Source organism: Neovison vison, chromosome 3 (genome assembly GCF_020171115.1).
Source record: "Neovison vison isolate M4711 chromosome 3, ASM_NN_V1, whole genome shotgun sequence".
In the NCBI taxonomy this organism is placed as follows: domain Eukaryota; kingdom Metazoa; phylum Chordata; class Mammalia; order Carnivora; family Mustelidae; genus Neogale; species Neogale vison.
Window position 1 is genome coordinate 11732087 of NC_058093.1, and position 18991 is coordinate 11751077.

At 38.6% G+C, this 18991-nt stretch overlaps 1 long non-coding RNA gene across 2 annotated transcripts; it reads right to left on the reverse strand.

Moving 5' to 3' along the window:
• Positions 1–5601: 5601 nt before the first annotated feature.
• On the reverse strand, positions 5602–18643 carry LOC122902166. Of its 2 annotated transcripts, none has more exons than XR_006383756.1 (7): positions 18357–18643; positions 17770–17860; positions 16452–16638; positions 13448–13643; positions 13047–13138; positions 12616–12686; positions 5602–5927 (listed from the first exon to the last, which is right to left on the reverse strand). It is a non-coding gene; the product is annotated as an uncharacterized LOC122902166 (long non-coding RNA). The 2 variants fall into 2 exon arrangements; XR_006383755.1 differs by lacking the exon at positions 5602–5927 and adding an exon at positions 11446–11891.
• Positions 18644–18991: the final 348 nt, after the last annotated feature.

Genomic DNA, 18991 nt, shown 5'->3' on the forward strand with positions numbered 1-18991 from the left:
GGATTTCCCCACCCGTCTCCTCCTCTGTGCTCCTTCCGGCACCTACTTAGGGAAACAGGATGGTCATGCCACTAACTTTCCTTGGAGGCCTGGAGGCCGAGCCACTACTGAGGTGGTCATTATAAAAGCAAGTGGGAAATGAGTCCCCTAGCACAGTCTTGCCGTTCTCTGGGCTGTAGCCGAAAAACTTCAATTTCTTATGATCTTTATGCAATAGTCTCTTCTTTCAGCTGAGAGGATTCAGGTCCCAGTTGATGGCTGGTTATTTTTCTTTCCTATTATGGAAATGAACCGCTGAGTTGTCTTCATTGAAAGCAGTTTGTCATTTAACCAAAGGGGAATTACAGACAAAGAAGAGGTCTTAGGTCATCAGGTCCACGGCCTGCCAGCCTGGGCCCTCCCACCCACCAAGGCTTATTTCCGGTTCTTCGTCCACTCCACTTTCCGTGTCCTGCCTACTTCCTCTGACCACGGCTGTGTCACCTGACAACGTCTCTTGTAGGCGTGTAGTCCTTCTTGACTGTCCCTGTCATCTCTCTCCTAGGCGGTGATTCATCTTGATCCCCCAGGATAAAGTATGGCTTTTGGGCTTCCCTCACTTCACACAAAGAATCCCTGAGGGCCTACTTGGCACGATCCCCTGAGGCCAGGCCAGGAAAGATGAAGGTCAGGAAGACCCAGTTCCTGAGTGCCCAGGCCTCTACACAGTGACTTATTTTCACTTTTTTCTTCTCTTGCCAACCTCTTGCTGTTCTGAATTATTCTCAGGACCAGCCCCAGGCCTCGTTGGGAAATAGGGCCCAAAGGTGTTCAGGGAATTTGCTTCCCCTGCCAGCTCCTCCTCAGGCATCCTTTGCCCTCACATAGGTTCCCCGCAGGCAACCACACAGGAGGTCCACCTCCATCCCAGCCCACCTCCATCCCCCTCTTCAGACAGCTGACAGCAATCAATGCCTGGTGTCAAGACATTTATTTTGCATTCAAATCTTCCCTCCGCTTGTGAATAGAAAATTTTTTTCTATTAAAGAAATGAGACCTTCTCAAGAGTCTAAAATCATATGCCACATTTTACCCACAAAGAAGGCCAGTCCGAGGGGGCAGAGTGGACAAATTGATTATGGTCGGACTTATCTTAAGGCCCAAGTTTGTCACTAACTCCTTGGATGACCCTAGGTAAATTGCTTAATTTTTGTGAGGCTTAAATGGCTCATCTTTTGAAGTGGAATGGCCATTCCTTGGCCAACCTGCTTGAAAGCGTAACATTTAAGCTTCCAATGGATGACGTTCAGGAACATGCCCACAATGGCCAAGTACCGTGCAAATGCCAGCAATTTGATTGCACGGCGACACTTTACTTTGTGTAGAATCCCACTCTGCTTGTATCTACTGTGTGTCCCTTTGTCCTTCGCATTCCCGCACTCTCATGCGGAGGCCCTACGGAACCTCTGTAACGTCCGGGTGAAAGCAGAGTGTGTTCTCCTCACCCCAAGTCAAAAGCGCAGACTTGCTTGTCCCATGTATGTGTCCATTCTGGTGATTTTGGCTGCAGGCGTCAGCATCATGAGGACCTAAAGTGCTCTATGGCAGGGACACAGAACCCAGGCCTGTGGTTCCGGGGCTTCATGTGTGGGCTTTAGGGACTTGATACATCTGTTGAAGTGGTTTGCAAAGTTGTATGCCCACGTGTGTTTCCTCTTTTGTTCGTTTTGAGAAAGTATCCAAAACTTTCACCAGATTTTCAGAAGGGCGCTTGGCCCAAAAGTTTAAAAAATTCACTGTGCTAAGATAGCTTTTTAAAATTATTACATTGATATGGATTGGGTTGCTTCATAGCCAGATAGGAAAAACTTGGATAGAACAAAAGTCTTATTATATATCATTTTTAGTTGGTAAGTTGCCACTTTATGAAAAAGATTTTCAGAGTCTCCATTTTTTTGGAGTCCCATTTAGCGATTCCAAAGAAACATCAATGAATCCATTCTGTGAACTGGGAAGTGATCTACAAATGAAGTTTTATCACACTTTCCCTGCCTTTGACATTATATTTTTTCTTCTGTCTGTATCCTCCATTTCCCCATCACTTACATTCTTTCTTATAATTATAAAATATTTCATACTTGTATGTGAAGTGATTAGAAAAATTAAAAAATCAATATATGACATATAAACATTATGTATATGATTATACATATAATTTTCAATACATACATACATATATTACACATAAATATTCTTTTATAATTTTTGTAGCTTTATTTTTCCTGTTTATTGATTCCCATTTCTATTGTTTCTATTAATATTTTGAATTACTAGAATTTATTCTCTAGTACCTTAGATCCTGAATAAGGCAAGAATTTTGTTTTTGTACAAAACAATCCTTTAGAGGAAAGGGAGTCATCGAATACTTGAGCCCAAATTCTTTCATATTTCAGGACTCTTTTCTTATACCTTTTGCTGAAGAACATTGCAGTTTAAGCACCTGACCTACTCCAATGTAAATGGTACCTGTAGCTTAGAGATTCCTTGTATTCAAGCATAAAAGAAATTTTTTCAGAACTAGTTAATGGGCAGTATGTTTTTGGAATTCCTGCATGTCCTCACATTTAATTAGAGTTCAGTTGTGGGAACAGAATGTGAAACATTCATTTCTTTTTTTATAATTTGAAGACATTGCTTCAGTGTTGTCTAGCACAAAGTGTTGATGATGAAAATTGTGTTGATCATCTGATCCTTATTTCTTTCAGGTGGTAGAGTAATCATGAGTCCTGCCCACAAAGTATTTAGGGTGCTTTTCCCTTCTCAGCACTTCTTGGACACCTGAGCTTGGATGGGGTCATGTGACTAATTCTGGCCAATGAGCTGTGAGTGGAGGGATATGTGTCCCTCCCAGACCAGAGGGTTGGTTCTGAGAACGTCCAGAACTCTCCCCTTTCCCACCACCATGGCAAAGGAAAGGGTTCCATGCAGTGGAGTCATCAGCCTAGGTCCCAGAGTGAAATGGTGAGGACCCAGTAACACACCCTCTTCATATCTATTGTATATTCTCACGATACTCAACTTACCCTGTGACTCTTTCTCAGCTACCCCCCAAGCCCTCACTACAAAGCTCTGGGTATAAATCACACACTTCCTTTGGAGTATAATATTCTGGCTTTATCCTAAGGGCAAAAGTTTCTACTGCCAGACACTATGGTGCGAATGGGACAGAGATGCTCTTTCAGAGAATTAACCTGGTAACTGACCTACCTTACTATTTGCATTTAGTGACTTCAAACATGGGGACTTTCTGGAGCTCCTAGAGATGTCCCTTACTTATTTCTGATATTTTGGGTTACGGTTTCTTCAGCTCTTTCTTTCTATTCTGATCACATATGTTTTTTGTATTCTAGGAATTCTTCAACATTTTTGACCAACAGATGGTTTCCAACATGGTTCTGCTTTTATTTAAAAACAAAACAAAACAAAAAACCCCAAAAAACAAAACAAAAACAAAAAAAATTACTGTCATTTCAAAGGAAACTTTGGAGGGTAAAAAGATAGTTTTCCATTCTCAGTCCACCATTTTTAATTGGAAGTTAAATGTTCAATTTTAATTGAGTTTTCAAACCAGTGGAAAGAAAAAAATCATATTGATTCTTAGTGGTCTGAGTAAAGGGCAATATATGAGAGCTTTAAGAATACAAACCATCTCTTTCTCCTGAAGTCTTTAATAAGCAATTGTATGAGCCTTTAATAAACAACTGTACTTCAGTTTTAGAAGCACAACTTAGAAGGGTATGGCAAGGTTAAAGAGGCCTAAAAGGATATAATAAAGATTATTTGAGGGTTGGGTAATAGGGTATCCGAGGAGAAGTCAGTGGAATTAGTTCTATTTATTTCAGCCAAATAAAATTTCAGAGTGTCCTAATATAGTAATGCATAAAGTGCTAATGTGCAGATCAAATTTTCTGTATCTCTGCTAAGGCCAAAATAAGTTGAAACTGACTTAGCTACACAAAAAAAGCTCTAGGTGAAAAATACAAAAAGAACTTTCTGAATGTTAGGGTTTTTAACATAGGCAGTGGAATACCTAAGGAAGGTACAGAAACCAGTTCTCCAATTCTTACCCAGAAACTCAAACAACAACAAAAAACCAAAAACTGGGAGAGCTGGTTTAGTATATAGGTCGGTCTGGATATAGGAGCCTCCATTAGACTCTGTCCCTATGGACAGCTGAGAATGAAGCTGTGGTAAGTATTTGGCAGAATGGAAGTAGACCATGAACTGCCTACAAAACTGTAAGCAAGCATGTCCTCCACCATCCTTGGAACACGAGAAGCCTGAAATAGGAATGTGTTGTGTTGGAGTATTTTTGCAGACTATTAAAAAGCTCTTATTTAACTTCTCAATTATGAACTTGAGCATTTTTTTGGGAGTTGTCTTCTTCCCATTAAAGTCTTCCCAGATAATATTTTCCTAGCAACATTTGAACAGACAGCCTAACACATACCCTGTTAGTTACAAACCCTAAGTGCTTATTGTTCTCTATTCAATTATCTCTAGTGCTACATTTTTTTTCTCCCTATTTATCGTTCTGATAAAATTGCCAACATGGAAAACCAGAAGAGAAAATAGTTTCTAGTAAGGACTATTTATTTCAGCCAAGTAAAATTTCAGATTGTCCTAATATAATAAGCTTTCAAGTGCATAAAGTGCTAACGTGCAGATCAGGTTTAAGGCCAAAATAAGTAGAAATTGAATTTGCTGGGAAAAAAAGATTTCGGTAAACCAAACAAACAAACTTTTGAACGTTAGGATTTTTAACTTTGGCAATGAGATGCCTAAGAAAGGCATCTTAACAGCCTTTTCTTCTCCAGGATGAAATGCACTCATTCCTACATCACTCAGCAAATATTCATCAAGTTCTGGTACATTTCAGGTCCTGTGATAGGTCCTGGGTGAACGAGAGTGGATGTGAACGGCACAGTCCTTGCTCTCAAAAAGGAGCCTACATTTTAGGAGCAAAAACAGACATTAAAGAAGCAGACAGCGAGGCAGTGAGATTCAGCAATTCCCATTATCTCCATTTTTCAGATGAAGAAACGCATCCCAAGCCATGTAACTTTTGTGAGGCAGATTGGACAGATAGTACATTGTACAAGAGCATACCATTTTATGAAAGAGAAAAGACTGGCTGAAAATGATCCAGTGATAAAGTTACTGATTAAGTAAGAAACAGATGATGAAGCGTTAATATGAAGAACACAGAAAATAATACCCTGGAAATTCAAAGAAAGGGCATAAGCTCATAGGTACAAGCTGCTATGCTGATGCTCCCAGCTCAGACCACACTAACGCAGTGGTTTTCCAGTGTTGGTGTTTCTTTCTCTCTTCCTTTCTTTCAAGATATTATTTATTTATTTCTCAGAGAGAGAGAACACAAGCACGGGGTGGGGGGAGGGCAGGCAGAGGGAGAAGCAGGCTCCCCACTGACCAAGGAGCCTTATGCGGAGCTTGATCCTGGGACCCTGGGATCATGACCTGAGCCAAAGGCAGACGCTTAACAAAGTGAGCCACCCAGGCGTCCCAAGCAGTGGTTTTCAAACAGCGTGCAGGAAATGATGTGGCCCCCCACCCAGGGGACATATGGCAGTGTCTGCAGGTGTTTGGGGTTGTTATAACTGGGTGCCAGTACTAGCGTCTGGTCAGTAGAGGCTGGGGAGGGATGGAGCCGAACATCTGGCCAGATTTATCTGGCCCCGATTGCCAGCAGGTGCTAAAACTGAGAATGAGAAATCTTGCTCGAAAGCTCAACCTTGGCTGCCCAGGCTATACGCCAGATCAGCTGAGTCAGAATCTGAAATATTGAGGAACTGGGACTTGAGTGACGATAGTTTTTAAAGTTCTCCAGGTGAAGCCAAATGTCCCCGAGGTCTGTGAGAACTCTTCTAAAGGATGGAAAACATAGAAACAGTTGAAAACAGTGTTGGTTAATACATTTGTTTCCAGTTTCCTGTTTAGGTGTCCAGGAAGCTGTCCAGGAACCATAGGACTCAGGCTCCCTTGCCCTCTGGCTGCTGGGTAGACTCAGCCATAGAAGACGTACCACATAGACATCGGCGGTGGGAAAGCAGAGCTAGTAGGTTACTTTCCCAACCCCCTCAGTGTATTGCCACAATTCTGACAGCGGTTCTGTTCCTCTGTGGCCACCACTGCTTTGGGGTGGCTGCTTTTCCATGGCTTTAGCTCTAACCTAGTTTCTGCCCCTTATCCTCCCTTGCCCCTTCAGGCATGGGGGAGCAAAAGTTTGCTACTTTTTCCAGTTGATGCCTGTGTATTTCAATATTCATTTTTGGGTCCCTCGACTGCACACACATCTCTGTGAATGATCCCTCAATTAAAAAGTTACTTCAAGGGCACCTGGGTGGCTCAGTGGGTTAAGCCGCTGCCTTCGGCTCAGGTCATGATCTCAGGGTCCTGGGATCGAGTCCCACATCGGGCTCCCTGCCGAGCAGAGAGCCTGCTTCCCTCTCTCGCTTTCTCTCTGCCTGCCCCTCTCCGTCTACTTGTGATCTCTCTCTGTCAAATAAATAAATAAAATCTTTAAAAAAAAAAAAAAGTTACTTCAAAATTCCAGGTGGCCATGCTGTCTGTTCCCTTCCACACAAGGCCAGTTTCATGAGCATGCAACCTGTGCAATGATATTGAGCCCCACGCTCTAGAAAGGTCCACCCTTGGTTTACTCTTCTGCTGTATTCTGTCTTAGGATTCATAATACTGTTGAACAAGAGGCTCTGCATTTTCTTTTTTTCACTGGGCCCTACCAATTACTTGCTGACCCTGCTGCTAGAATTCTGGCTGATATAAAGTTACTCTTTTTTTTGTTTGTTTGTTTTTTTTAAGAAAAATTTTTTGGAAGATTTTATTTTATTTATTTGACAAACAGAGATCACAAGTAGGCAGAGAAAGAGAGAGAGAGGAGGAAGCAGGCTCCCCGCTGAGCAGGGAGCCTGATGCGGGGCTCCATGCCAGGACCCTGGGATCATGACCTGAGCCGAAGGCAGAGGCTTAACCCTCTGAGCCACCCAGGCGCCCCTAAAGTTATTCTCGATAGGAAGGAAACGACAACATGAGCAAGACTTGGAGTAAAAATGCACTCGGTGTATCTGGTGGATGGTAAAGCGCGGCCATTTCCAACCTCGCTGGAAGGGTGATGCGTCATCACAGGGGGCAGCGATCTCGTGGCGATCTGGAAAAAGCTGGATAGGGTCTGCTGCAAGACAGCACGGCCCGGCTGCAAAGGATGCCCAGTGGGTCCTGGCTTAGGTCAGGTGAGGTCGGTTTGAGAGTAACTGGTTTTCCACATTTCAGCTCTTGATGTCATACCCCTATTCTGAAAGTCTCTGCCTAGATATGATGAGTAACAGTACACAGGTAATGTGTACACATTCCAAGAAAAAATATGTTAACATGCATCAAGCTCATTTTATTCTTATAATATGCAATATAGCAGTAGTGAGGCTAGAGTGACATGATGTGTGATAAACACTTTTATTGAAATATAGCATAGAGAGAAGAACTCAAATCATAAAGCATATATAGTTCAATTAATTTTCAAGTAAATACATCTGGTACTCTGATAAAGAAAGAGTATTATAAGCTCTCCTGAAAGCCCCCTTGTGCCAACCCTCTCTCTAAAATTGATTACTGACGGCACAGGGAAGTATTACCTACTTCATGGAAAAAGAATCATACAGTATAAGTTATTTTGTCTCTTGCTTATTTTACTCAGTATTATGGTTGTGAGATTTATGTCGTTTGTACTTTTTTAAGATTTTATTTTTAAGTAATCGCCACCCAACATGGGGCTTGAACTCACAACCCCAAGATCAAGAGTCATGTGCTCTACTGACTGAACTGGCCAGGCCCTGCTTATGCTGTATGCATGGATGATTTGTTCATTCTCTTTGCTGTATAGTGATCCATTGTAAAAGTATTTCACACTGTATTTACTCATTCTAGTATTTATTTATAGGCTTTTGGTTTTCAGGTTTTCATTATTATGAGTAATGCTGTCATAAACATTCTTGCCATGTCTTTTGGTGCACATGTGTGCATTTCTTTGGAATATATATTTAAGAATGCTGTACTGATAGGAAAGTTGTCAGCTTTAGTAGACATTGCCAAAAAAGATATTCCAAAGTGGTTGCATCATTTTATACTGCTACCACTGATGGAGGAATGTTTCAGTTGTTTCAGATCTTTAACAATACTTAGTGTTGTCTTTTCTTTTTTCATTGTAATCATTCGGCTAGGTTCACAGCAATTTCTCATTGTGCCTTTAATTTGCAATCATTCCCCTGATGACTAATGCAGTCAAGCTCCTTTTCATATATTATTGTCCATTTGGATATCTTCTTTGCACAGTGCCTGTTGACGTTTATGCCCATTTTCTATTAGATGGTAACTTCTTTTTTTTTTTTAATTCATAGTTTTTTGTTTAAGTCCTTTGTTGTTTATATATATGCAAACACCTAACCCCACTCATGATTTGTCTTACTCCTTTTTTGGTATCTTTTGACAAAAGGAATTCTTAATTTTAATGTAGTTCCATTTAGGATCTTTTCCTTTATGATCAGTACTTCTTGTGTCCTATTTCAGAAATCTTTGTCTCAAATTCATGAAGATATCTTCTATTCTCTTATATTGCCTTCTAGAAGATTTATTGCTTTACTTTTCACATTTAGATGAGTAATCAAAATACTAAATTGTGAGAGGTATCAGGGTTCATTTATTTCCACATAAACAAATGAACTATGATCATTTATTTAAAAGACCATCCTTTTCCTATTGTTCTCTAGTGCTACTTTTGTTATAAATCAAGTATTCAAATAAGACTGGTGTTAGTATTGTGGTAATGCTGGGCTTATAGATTAGTTTACAGAATTAGCATTAGTTATTTCCTAAATGTTTGGTAGAATTCACTACTACTATTGGAGAGAATGTTCTATATATGTCTATGAGGTTCATTTGGTCTACAGTGTTCACATCTGCTCCTTCCTTCTTGATTCTCTGTCTGAATGATCTATCCATTGTTGGGAGTGGGTTATTAAAGTCCTCAGTGATTATTATATTGCGGTTTACTACTCATTTTAGTTGTTAGCATTTGCTTTATTGCATTTGTTAGTATTTAAGTGCTCTGATGTTGAATGCATAAATATTTATAGTTGTTATATCTTTTTGATGAATTGACTGCTTTCACATTATATAATAACATTCTTTGTCTCTTTGACCATTTTTAGCTTTATGTCTCATTTGTCTGATATAAGTAGAGTTATTCTGCTTTCTTTTGACCACATTTTGCTTAAAATACTTTTTTTAATCCCTTCACTCTAAAGTCTGTCTGTCCTTAAAATTAAAGTGAGTCTCTGGTATGCTGCATTTTGTTAGGCCTTGTGTTTTTTTATCCATTCAGCCATTCTATGCCTTTTGATAGGAAAATTTAACCCATTTGTATTTAAAGTAATTATTGGTAGGTAAGGACTTACTGTTGCCATTTTGTTGTTTTTGACTGTTTTGTAGCTCCTTTGTCACTTGCTGCCTCTCTTGTTGTCTCCCTTTGTGATTTGATGACTTTTTATGGCAACATGCTATGACTCCTTTATCATAGTCTTTTGTGTACTTACTGCAGATACTCCTTTATGTTTACCATGAGGTTTACATTTATAACATCTTATGTTAACCTGATGATAACCAGCTCCTCATAACCACAATTCTGCTTTCTGTTTCTATGACTGTGACTACTCCAGGTCCTTCACTTTAGTGGAATCATACAATATTTGTCCTTCTGTGTCCAGTTTATCCACCTAGCATAATATGTTTAAGGTTTATCCATGTTGCTACATGTATAAGAATTCTGCTCCTCTTAAAGGCTGAAAAATATCTCATTACATGTATATATTGTTATATTTTGTTTAAGCATTCATCTGCCCATAGACATCTGGGTTGTTTCCACCATTTTAGCATTGTGAATAATGTTACTACACACAATGGCGTAAAATATCTGTTCAAGACCGTGCTTTTAATCCTTTTGCGTGTATACCTTTCACATTGCTTGAAAATGTTGAATCATATGGTAATTCTATATTGAATTTTGTGAAGAATCAACATATTGTTTTCTATCAAAGATGTACCATTTCATATTCTCACAAGCAATGCACAAGGGTTCCAATTGCTCCACATCCTAGACAAAACCTATAGGTTTTTGGTTGGCTGGTTCGTTGGTTCTTTTTTTTTTTTTTTTTTAAAGATTTTATTTATTTATTTGTCAGAGAGAGAGCAAGCGAGAGCGAGCACAGGCAGACAGAATGGAAGGCAGAGTCAGAGGGAGAAGCAGGCTCCCCGCGGAGCAAGGAGCCCGATGTGGGACTCGATCCCAGGACGCTGGGATCATGACCTGAGCCGAAGGCAGCTGCTTAACCAACTGAGCCACCCAGGTGTCCCTGGTTCGTTGGTTCTTGATTATAATAGCTGTTCTAATGGGTGTGAAGTAGTATCTCACTTTGGTTTTCATTTGTATTTCCCTAATGATTAAGCATGTTAAGCATCTTTTCACATGCTAATTGGTCATTTATGTTTCTTCTTCCAGGAAATACTTATTCAAGTCTTCAGCCTGTTTTTGAACTGGGTTGTTTGCTGTTTTTGTTGTTGAAGAAAAATATTTTAAATAAGATAAACTAATATAGTATTGCCAGGATATGGTATTCCCTAATACGATGTTGCCAAAAAAGTTTTTGAAATAATTAGCAGTGCATGTCTCACAAAGGACTTTTATTCAGGGTATGTAAAGAACGCCTATAATTCATGAAGACAAACAACCCAATTTGGAGAGGATGAAAGATTTAAACAGACACCTCATAAAAGAAAATCTACAGGGGCGCCTGGGTGGATCAGTGGGTTAAGCCTCTGCTTTCGGCTCAGGTCATGATCCCAGGGTCCTGGAATCAAGCCCCACATCGGGCTCTCTGCTCAGCAGGGAGCCTGCTTCCCCCTCTCTCTCTGCCTGCCTCTCTGCCTACTTGTGATCTCTGTCTGTTAAATAAATAAATAAAATCTTAGGAAAAAAGAAAATATACAAATGGCCAGTAAACACATGAAAAGACACTCAACATCATTAGTCATCCAGAAAATGCAAATTTAAATCTCAATGAGATACCATTACACACCTATAAGAGCAGCTAATATTAAAAATAAAAATATTACTAAACATTAGGATGTGACAGAACTTATACACACTTTTATGGGAGTATAAAATGGTTCAACCAATTTGGAAAAACATTTTGGCAGTTTCTTAAGAAGTAAAACACATTTATCATACAACTCATCAATTTTACTCCTAGATGGTTACCCAAGAGAAATAAAACATGTCAATACAAAAACTTGTACATAAATGTTCACAGCAGCTTTACTCTTAGTGGCCAAAAGGTGGGCACAACTTAAATGTATATGGACAAACAGATCGTGATATGCCATAAAATGGAAACTACTCAGCAATAAAAAGGAATAAACTATGGATACTGCAACATGGATGGCTCTCAAAAATATGATGCTGTGTAAAAGAACAGAGACACCAAAAAATACATACTATATAAATGAATTGATATCAAATTTTAAAACAAGAAAAAGTAGTCTATTATGGTATAAAGTAAAGAAGGGCTTGCCAGGGCCTCCAAGGGAGGAAATGGGCTGAAAAGGAAAACAAAGGCAATTCCGGGGATGATGTAAATATCCCACAACTTGATTGTAGTGATGGTGGATCCACAGATGTACACATCTCTCAAATCTCATCTAAGCGTACACTTACAGTAGGCGCGTTTCATTGTACGTAAATGATACCTCAAGAAAGTCAAATTCTGAAAAAGTAATTTCTTTTAGTAACCAAGGAACTATGATGATACTTGAAGTTTGCCGACTATGAGGATATACTTAGGTCTGACCTAAGTATGACAAATCAACACCTTACATTGAGGAAGGCATTTAAGTACCTGCCTTCCTTTATTCATAAACTGAAATAATTGTCCATAATCCCCTTAGTCAAATAATTACCATTTCTCTTTCTTTTTTAGATTCTCTGAATTGACCACTACATTTTGAACAAATAAGCTAAAGAATAGAATAATATATATTTAAAATGTTTGGGTTACCAGAGAGCAAAAATCATTATTTATAACATTCGCCAAGTAAATGGAACAAAGCATTTCAAAATTACTTCTTTTATATTTCAAACATACTCTGTTGTGTTGACTGGCCCTTTAAACATAAACCAAGAACATGGGGAGTTCCAAGGGTGTCACCTAGGTCTTCAGTTCTGTTACTGAACTGTTAGGTAAAATTGCCTACATTTTTTACTTCAGAGCTCATGAAACTGTACAAGATCTATTTGCAATTTTGTGTGGATAAAATATATAAGCCCAGCGAGGAAAGTTTCTATTTAAGTCATAAGGAATTCTTTGAAAAATAATTATCAAAAATAACATACAGCATTTTGATACTATGAATAAAAAGGACAACCCAACAATAAAAATATACTCCTCCGTTCTACAGATTAACCTCAAAGGATAAAATATTGTTACTAACCTGCGAAAATAAATCTAATTCTTGCCGTGGACATAGCCTGAGTAGAACGCTGTATTTGATGGACTCGTCTCCTAGGGTTTGAGATTTTAACACTAAGAAAATATTCTTGCTTTCTTACATTTTCATGACAAAATAGCATTCTTATTAAAAGGGTTAGACAACCATGAGAGACTATGGACTCTGAAAAACAGTCTGAGGGGTTTGAAGTGGCGGGGGGGTGGGAGGTTGGGGTACCAGGTGGTGGGTATTATAGAGGGCACGGCTTGCATGGAGCACTGGGTGTGGTGAAAAAAATAATGAATAATGTTTTTCTGAAAATAAATAAATTGGAATAAATAAATAAATTTAGATACTGAAAAAAAAATAAAAAATAAAAGGGTTAGACAAGAAAAAAGGGAGAGAGAAGCAGGGAGAAGGGAGAAAAATCTCACCTAGAATGTCAGATTTCAGGAAGATGTCCTAATGACCCGAGTCTGTATATTTTTCTGGGGAGGTGTGACTTCCACAGTGTGGCTGCAGTTAGCTGTGGAATAATTACACAAATTGCACTGAGTCATTTTACTCAGGTAAATTTGTCCCTTAAAACTAGGGAGTGTTGCCAACTAGACCAGAAATGTGTGATTTTAAAGAGTTTTGAGAAAATAATTTTCTCTTCTTCAATTTGTACCATCGGATCCATGAACAAAGCCAACTCTTCTGTCCATGAGAAGAATGTTATCTCTGTGCGTTCTGATTTTCTGGTTTTGATTCCTACATAATCATGAAATTCGGGACTTGTATTCCCTCAAAGCTTTTCCACTGCGATAGCATGATTTACTAGAAAGTTACTTACCGTATAACACAGCTTCAAAGACTAAATCCCCTTTATTTGCTCCTTAGAATTTTTCATTACGGCAATATGAATTAATGCCAGTCGTGACACCAGGAGATATCAAACTGAATCTTCCACAGAAGTCAAGTTAACAGGAAGCCCACAGGGGGTGACAGAAACGGTGATACGCTCTTCAGTGGCTAATGGACTCTGCTCTCTGTTTATGGGGGGAAAAAAAAGGTAGCAGAATTGAACAAGCCCCCAGGGCATAAAACAAACTGCAAAAATAAATACAAGGAGAGTGATTCACAATTTAAAAATACATAATCAATAAGGATGGGTGAATATGGCAGCATTTTGAGATAGAACTGCATTTTCAACTATTTTTAAAATGTTTCCCATTTGGCAGAACCCCAAATGGGCTTTGCCAAGCACTTTTTCTTCTTAATTTTTAAGTGCGTATGTATTTCAAGGAAAATTTAATCCATATGTTCCTCTCTCATTTACACAATTTATCAAAATGTTGCTTTGAATGAGCCATTTAATGTCTAAGAAAACTGAAATACTTCTCCCCCCCATAGTAGTTTTTAGCTTTTTTTCCTCGTGAATTAAATATGTGTTTGGTACTACATATGAAGCTAATTGAAAAATATTCAATTCTGTTTTAATATTCAGAATCAAATAAAGTCCGATAAAATTAAAAATAACAGAAGATACATTCCCCTATACTACTATATTTTCAAGTTTCTAAAAGACTTCTTTCATTCACATGGTTCCTATAAATCAGAGAATGCTAGAAGGAAAAGATACCTCAGAAATGTTGAAGTTTTTTTCTCTCACTTTAAAAACTAGGAAACTGAGTCCCAGAGAAAAGAAAGAATCTGCCAAAATCGCAAAACTAATTAGTGGCAGAGCCAAGACATATATCTTCCCATTACAGTGACTTCTTCGGTTTTTCTGATTTTAATTAGGATTTTATCTGTATCTAAATACATAGAAGTATCAGTATAATACTAGATCCTAAAAAGGCAGTGGAGCTCACTTCTGCATGGAATGTACCTGCCTGCTTCCAAAAGATCAACACTGGACAACAGATAGGCTGGACATGAGAACTTCAACATCTGCTGCTGCCATTGGGAATTTCAATGGCTCAAGGTACCATGTGATCCTAATTGCATCTACCCATTACCATCTCCACAAGGGTAGGTGATAAATCCAAAAAAGAAAAATTAAGTCCCATTATACTCTCAACCCTTACCAGTAAGATGCTACAGAAAAACAAGCTGATTAGGCTTTAAGGTTAAGGACATTTCTTCCTCCCCTTTTTGTCCCCCCTCCTCTTCTTCTTCTTCCACTAAAGGGGATCATTGTGTGTGACCCAAAAATCTGGTGATGGGCATTCCATGATGTCTGGGGGGGGGGTTCAGTGAAGACATGAGTCCATGGGATAGGACCGAGGTACACCTTTGGTTCATCCTCTATTACCAGTGTCTTCAGGCAAGAAAAAAAAGGCACAGATGAGTAACAAACTGCTATTCCCAGGGAAAGAAAAGAAAAGAACAGAAGACCACTGGGGCTTCCATTTGTTATGTTAGCAGGCAGTCATAAACTACAGACCACAAATCACAATCAAAAGAATTTTGTAAAATTCTGTAACCTTGTAACTTACCAGTGTTTATATTGTGCTACTCTATGTTTTGTAGCAGCAATTCCCAGCAAAATCTTATTTTTTTAAAAATATGATGGGAGGGGGCATATAATATGTGTATGTCTTTTGGGACAAAGGAGAGAATTGGAGGACCTTTTTCTGGAGGGAGAAACCAAAATCATACAATGCAGAGCATCTTAACCACTTACTAACTGTTTAACCTTGAGTCTGTTACTTAACAACCTCTCTCTGTCTCAGTTTCCTATGTATAAAATGGAAATAATAAGAGGACCTACTTCATAAAGATTAGTGAAATAATACATGTAAAGTACTTAGGACAGTGTTTGCATATAGTAAGACTTCAGTAAAAAGAGCTGGTTGCACTATCATTTTTTTTTTTTTACACTAAAATAGGAAAATAGGCTGAATTCCCAGGACTTGTGGCAAACAGAAAAAGAAAATACAGGGAGATCATTTAGGACTGATAAAGAGCTCTGAGTCTTAGCAATTGTAAAGCTATTCTAAGTTTACTGAACTGGGATTTTAAACCAACTACATACTCAAATGCCAAACAAGGACTCAACTAGCGCTACCGCAACGAGAGCCTGTATCATTAGTACCTGTGGCATTTGTGACGTTGCAACCCTACCTTCTTCTAGCTTGATCTCCAGCTATTAAAAAAATAGTGTATTCAAAGACTGGACAGTCATTTGTACCCAATGCAAAACACTCAGGAGTCTTCTTAGAATTCCTGGTTTTGGCAATGATGACCTTAGACATGATAGCTTTGTGGCGGGAGTGAGATGATTTCTGAGTTGTTTCCTTGGTGAAGTTTTCTCTCTTTTGATTGTAATTTGATTAGTTTTACCAGATGATACATGGATTGGAGAGCACCGTGGCTTGAGAAGTGGGAGGTCCTCGATGGCAGCCTTGGCCTTAGGTACCAATCTGAAGACAACGTTCTTTTTCTAGGGGGTTCTTGGTTATGTAAAGAGGATGTGAGATTTGATGGTCATAAATGTACCCACCACTCTAATATGTGTAGACCTATAATAGTATACTTAGAAAACAGTGCGATTAGTTTTCCTGGCCCTCATTCCTTTATCACCAGAACAGATTTATATACCACCTTTCTTTGAAAGTTCCATGCATTTTATACACAACTGAGAAAAGAGAGAGAAATGTGGTGAATACAATATACTTTTGCACTAGATCTGAATTTAAATCCAAAGTCTCCCACTTTATCAATGGCTCAGTATTGAGCAAATTAGTTAATTTCTCTAAGTCTAAATTTGCTCAATCATTAAATATGGTTCATGTTACCTCTTTCATAGGGTTGTTCAATAATTACTGAGAGAACATAGCTCATGGGCTTACCTCCTAATAGGTGCTCCAATAGAAGAGAGTGATCATTCTTGGTGTAGGAAAAGCAACAAAACCAAGCCTGGAAGAAGGTCTTGCATTGAAGGGAGTGTCAGACTGCATTATGCACATGAATAATGCTCCCCAAATCTAAGACTGTTGCCATTTTCTGTCATGTGCTAAAATATTATCAGTAGAGACCCTGGAGGAAGAAACGTGACGGTGCTCATTGAATGAATGAATAAAGTTGCTCCCTTCAGCCAGGACTCTTGGGCATTGCTGAATACTTTCACAATGTGTTAGAGTCAGATTATATCATGCAATTGACTACTCTATCCATTGTACCAGACATTTTGAGCTTAATGGACACAAACATATAACGATGAGTAAGTGAAGTGTTTCCTATTTTGATGATTTTTTTAAAAATTAAGTTTGTCCCTGATAGGTCTGAAATGGCTCAAACAATTAATTTTTCATAAATGGGAAGAGTTACATGGGAATGCACCCAAAGAGGACAATTTTAAGCCATGCATAGCAATAGTGAACAAGCATCCTCTAATCAAAAGGGCTCTACAGACGAACAGTTCCTTCTTGATATAAGGAGACAATAGTGATACAACCTATTTTCAAGCTTGACCCAGGGGTATCTTGAAAGGAAGGATACCCATGAACTTCAGTAGGGGGGGTCTGGTTGCTGAGATCAGGCAGGACCACTGCATTTGAGCTCTCCATTGACAGAGGAGGTCTGGAGCCAAGAGACTAGGGATTACTCTGTCCTCTCTGCAACCTCCCTTGGGTTATTATTTTTGTTGCCTGGGTCAGTTTCCTACGATGACTATCAATAAAAGCTCTAAGGTCATTAAAAAAAAATAATGTGTATTGTGGAATAGTGGTGGAAAACTGTTCCACACTCTGCAGCCAGACTTGAATGTGGGGAGGAAAATCACAAAGGATGGAGGAAGCAGGCTGGGTCCCAGAGGCCTCCGTGAGGAGGAACGGAGAGGAGCAGGGCCAGAGAAGGGATTCTGAGAATCCAGATACAGTAGGATCAACCAGGGAAACTGCTTTCTCTTAGTATCTAGCAAAAAGGTTTGGGGGGTTATTTTCTCCAGATTTGCAATCTATTTAATCTATCTGTACTCTAGTACATAATAATTCATTCTTACAACTTTTTTACAGTGCCTTCTGAAACAGTTTATTTTCTGGGTTTGGGAAATGCTGAGAAGTCCAGCTCACTAGGAAATAAATTCAACCTGATTACTTAACCAAACTTCCTGAATGGCTAAAATATAAATTTATCTCCAACTCAAAAATGAGCCGAGCATTGTCTTACCAAATATCATCATTTCCTGCCTTTGAGAAGAGACTAGAAAGACTTGTGCTGAACCATTTAGAACATTTTAAGGTATGTCTTCAGCTGAAATCTGAAAATCAAAGTGAAAGAGAAGAAAAATGAATATATAAAAACAAAATTTGTGAGCTTTGGGAAACAACTGGTTTTGGGAAAAAGCTAATTTTCAAAGGTCTCCATCTGCCCCATGGCCACTCCCTTCTCTTCTAGGGCCTTTCCGCCTCTCTTCATTTCAATTTTGAGTTAGAAATACTGGAACTGATCACTTTTCAGTCTCAATAAGTCCTTGCTAATTATTTTAACATTTCAGGTTCAGGAAACCCAAACCCAGTGTTTGTTAAGTGCTCTTTGCCTTGATTTGTATGCCCTCTTATATTTCAAGGGAAGTTGGGTCCATGTGTTTCTGATTCATTTTTTACTTAACTCATCAAGACATTGTTTCATGAAGGCCATTTGATGTCCACAGATTCTGCTGAACCTTTTGTTCATTAAGCCATATAGCCAGTGAAGCAATATGTAGTTTATAACAAAAGAACAGGATTAGAAGAGCCAGGAACCAACTATCCTACCTCTGTCTCTCATGTGCTTTCATACCATGATGAATCACTTTTCTAGATATCTTTGTTATCTGGGGAGAAACAACAATGTTTTATGAAAGCTTTAGAGAATTTTAATGATAAAATATAATTTTAGAAAGTCTTTGTTGTATGAGTATGTCTTGTTATAAACTAATACCAAGTTGAAAGAATGAGTTTTTGCCTGCTCTTGAGGCTGTCTTACTAGTTTTCCTGGCCAAGTACCACAACTTGAATTTAAAATTTCCAACGGCGATTACACAAAACACAATGTCTCACCTGAAAGCATAATTCTTATATGGCTTTATATACTGGGAAAGTTCTATATTTCCTACTTGTTTCCTTTTTGAGCTAACAATTACACCACCAATCTGTTTAACAATTTGGAAAAAATTAAGAGGTAGATATTTGCCATAGAAAGACATTCCTATTTTTGACTCAAAGACAGAAATTCTCCTAATTGTTTTATCTTGGAGTATGGAATACTGAAGCCAAAGTTCGTTTAAATGGAATGGCAACAAATTTACAGGTATCAACAAAAAAATAATTTATTGTTATGCATTCATTCCAGTCTTCCACTGGGTTCATTATACTACACTTAACTTGCTGGTCTCTGGGTTCTCAGGCGG